Here is a 4,068-nt window from a genome sequence, read left to right as displayed (position 1 = left end):
GAGATGGTGTCTCTCTCTTTTTTCCCCTAATCCTCACAAAGAACTTTCCAACAGGAAGTGTAGATAGCAGTAAGCTACCACCTATTTCTTCCTCTAAGGAGCAAACTGCTCTCTGCCATGAAGGCTGTGCTCAGAGGTTTGAGGACTGGTTAGTGTCACTCTTTTCCAGTGAAAGGAGTTGGCACGTGCTTATTATAACCATTTGAAGCTCTCTGTTCATTATGGCCTTAGGTAGCAGTCTATACATTCTACAGTAGAGAGCCTCTCTACTGACTGAAATGACTATAGAATTTTGTTTCCTCTCCAGTTTTTTATTTTATTTTGCCAGTCCTGGGGCTTGAACTCAGGGCCTGAGCACTGTCCTTGGGCTTTCCTCAAGACCAGTGCTCTACTACTTGAGCCATAGCACCACTTCTGTCTTTTTCTATGTATGTGGTACTAAGGAATTGAACCCAGGTCTTCGTGCATGCTAGGTAAACACTCTACCACTAGGCTAAATTCCTGTCCCTCCAGTTTATTGTTATATTGTATTGCTGTAAAATTAAAGGAAGGAAGTTTCTGCAAAGAAATAGGTCTGTATTTAATCTTACTATATCCCCAGTGGCTGTTACTGATAGAGCTAGAGTTTGAATTCTGGTATTGTCCCATCACGATCACTTTCAATGTATTCCCTCATTCAGTCCACTGTACAATTCCTACAGTGTAGAGATGTTACAAAGATTAGCTGATTAGCATAGGTAAAGCATCTGGCACATACTTGAAACTCTGTTCTGTATCACTGTGTGATGGCTACAGCTTTTCTCGTGTTCACTAGTGAAGGGCTGGCCCTACCTGAAGAGTGACTGTGCATAGTATAAACTCTGTAAACAAACAACACAAGTAAATCTTGCAGGGCTGGAAAATTTTGCTTAATGCAAACTTTCAAGGTAAATGAACTAGGCAGTATACTTTGGATGCATTCCGATCAGTCAATGCTTGAGTCCTCTTTATAGCTCTCCGGTGGCCTTCCTTCATGTACTGAATTCATGTGATGAGGATTTTAGAATGAAGCTCAGCTAGCAAAGACACTTAACTAAAGCCTCAACAGACTTGGGGTTCATCCATTCCTTGCAGATTTGTACAAAAGTTATTTTTCCTCTCCTGTGAATAGACTGATTTGATCTTGTCATCTATGGAATAGGAAGAAGTTATGTTTTTCCCTTTTTACATGGGCTGGGGGGAGCTCAGCTGAGAACACTTAAGTGATGGAATCAGGGCCAGCTCTCCTGGTTCCTTGCTCTGTTCCCTTTCTGTCATGTTCCTGTCTGCCCAGGCTTCCTATAATCAGTCTCCACCAGCTCAGGAGCATGAACTGTGCTCAGCTCGTCCCTGCTGCTCCCCGGAGTGGCCCATTCCCAGAGCAGCTCTTCAGGAAGTCATCAGGTTTTGTCCAGATGGCTTTCTCTGTGACCCCTACACAGGCACAGCATATTACTAGACCTGCACCCCAGCCTCTCAGAAGACAAACGGATTCTCTTTAAAGAGTCCTCAGAACTCCCAGACTGAAGTTGGTAGATATCATCATGCTTATGTCTCAAACAAATCCAGACAGCTTTATTGGTGTATAGTTCACATACCTGACTCTCCTTATTTAAAGTGCATGTACAGCTACAATTAGATTGTAGTAGCTGATTTTCTTCCCAGAAAGAAATCCCATACTCAGTAATCTTTTCTCCTAATCTCTGAACTTCCCAAGGCCCTAGACAATAGTGATCTACTTGTTTGCAGACTTTCCCCACTCAGAAACTTTTATATAAATGGAATCAGATGTGATCTGTTGTGATTAGCCTAACATGTTAAGGTTCATCTGTGTTTTACCACGGGTCAGTATTTTAGTTCTTCCCTTTTTTGAAGCCAGGGTCTGTATAGGACAGGCTGGCTTCAAACTTTTGATCCTGCTGTCTCAGCCTCCTGATTGCAGTGATTACAAGTGTGAACTATGAGATTCATCTTCATCTCTGTTTGTGAGTAATACTTGTTTAAATCTACCATTCATCAGTTGATGGACTTTTGGGTTGTTTATAGTTTTGAGTATTTGGAAATGCTAGTATGAAGATTTGGTTGTAAGTTTTTTTTTTTTCTTCTTTCTTTTTTTCCTTTTCCTTTTTTTTTTTTTTTTTTTTGCCAGTCCTGGGGCTTGAACTCAGGGCCTCAGCACTGTCCTTGAATTTTCTCAAGGGTAGCACTCTGCCAAGTGAGCTACAGTACCATTTCCAGCCTTTTCTGTGTATGTGACACCAGGGAATTGAATCTCGAGCTTCATGCATGGTAGGAAAGCACTCTACCACTAAACCACAATCTTGGCCTGGTTGTAAGTTTTTATATGGTGATTGATGCTGTTGCTAGAAGCTCTAGAGCATAGCAGGAGTGAGTGTGACACAGAGCTCACAGGTAAATGTGGCTCTGAAGTGGTATCTCTCCACACTGACAGCAACAGAACTGGAAGAACTGGTAGAAGCAACCCACCAAGAGCCAGGAGACACTACCTAACTAATGAAACAGACTCCACATCCATTCTTCTCCAGTCATGTTGGCCACAGGGCCTGGGTGCTGTCGCTGAGCTTTTTTGCTCAAGGCTAGCCCTCTTCCACTTTGAGCTACAGCACCACTTCCATTTTTTTCTGGTGGTTAACTGGAGATAAGAGTCTCATGGACTTTTCTGTCTAGGCTGGCTTCCAGTTGCAATCCTCAGATCTCTTCCTGAGTAGCTAGGATCAAAGGCATGAGCCACCATTTTTTAAAAAATGAGACAGTTCTTACTATGTAATCCAAGCTGACCTCAGACTTGCAATCCTCTTGCATAAGTCACCTGAGTGCTGGGTTTTAAGCACTACTTTTATAAGTAACACTTAGCTTTTGTCCCTTTCTAATAGATTTTTGTGTTTCAAACCATTTTTTTTTTTTTCTGAGTAGAAAGCAGCAGGCCAAGAATGGCAACCTCCATCCTTTCACTTAAAAAGCACAGCCAGATTCCTCTCAGCGCACAGGGAAGAGCGGGACGGCAGGTATTAACACTTGATAGGAGGAGGACCTGGCAGGTGTGTCTGTCAGGCTCTGTCTCCAGAGTTCAGACATCTGGGCCTTGGTCTGGCTCCAAATGGGTACTAGGTCACTTGCAGGCTCTCTGCATTTCTCATCAAATCACTGCTCACACTGGTCCTGTGTACCAAGTCCTGACACTGTGTGGGTGTGCTGTGAATATTCTGTTGGGCTCCAATAGCAATCTAGTGTCCTGCTGTGAAACCTGGTGATTCACCCCTTACTTGACTCCTTGTTTCTGAGCAAGAGTGCCCAAGTCTGACTGTACCCAGTTTCTTGACCAGGCCTCAGAGAATATATGTCAAGTCAATGTCCAGATACGCTAAAGGTGCCAGTCCAGTACTGTGGGTCCTAGGGTTTTCTGAAGGCCAGGCATGAAAGCAAGTTCTCCTGGAGTGGGAGGGCCCCTCAGTGGTACCTGGCTGAGGAATGGTGACAGTGTGAAATGCTTGATCAGTGTGGCTAGCCAAGCAAAGTCTCTGTGTGCTTCTGCCCTCTTTGGGTACACAAGGCCTGCTGCCCAGTCTTCCCTAGTCACAACATTGTTACACAAGAACACAGATCTAGAGAGAAGTTTAGACAAAGGTGGTATTTTAAAAGGTGTTCAGGGATACTTTAAGGGCATCCTGAGAACAGAGTCCAAGTGAGAGCCAGTATAGAATTTAGGATGCATGCAGTTTCTTCTTCCATTGTTCCCAGGTCCAGTAGCTTTTAAAGTCTACCTGACAGGATACTTCTGTTCTGCAGTGTGTTCCAAAGAAGTACCTTTTATTCATCACTTAAGTATATGCTGCCTGGTGATAAAGGGCAGAGCCCAGACAGGCCTCCCTTTGGACTGGGTATGGTGGTTTACTTATAATTGCAGCTACTTGGGAAATCAGGCAGTGTGGGAAAGAACTTAGACCCACCCATCTCAACAAATAGGTTAGGTGTGGTCTTGGGCTTTCCTTGGACAAAAACCACAATATCTTACCTGAAAAGTAAGATATT

Source organism: Megascapheus bottae, chromosome 6, assembly GCF_031878675.1.
Source record: "Megascapheus bottae isolate mThoBot1 chromosome 6, mThoBot2.hap1, whole genome shotgun sequence".
Classification (NCBI taxonomy): domain Eukaryota; kingdom Metazoa; phylum Chordata; class Mammalia; order Rodentia; family Geomyidae; genus Megascapheus; species Megascapheus bottae.
The sequence above is the reverse complement of the archived record's forward strand: the minus strand, read 5'-3'. Positions refer to the sequence as shown.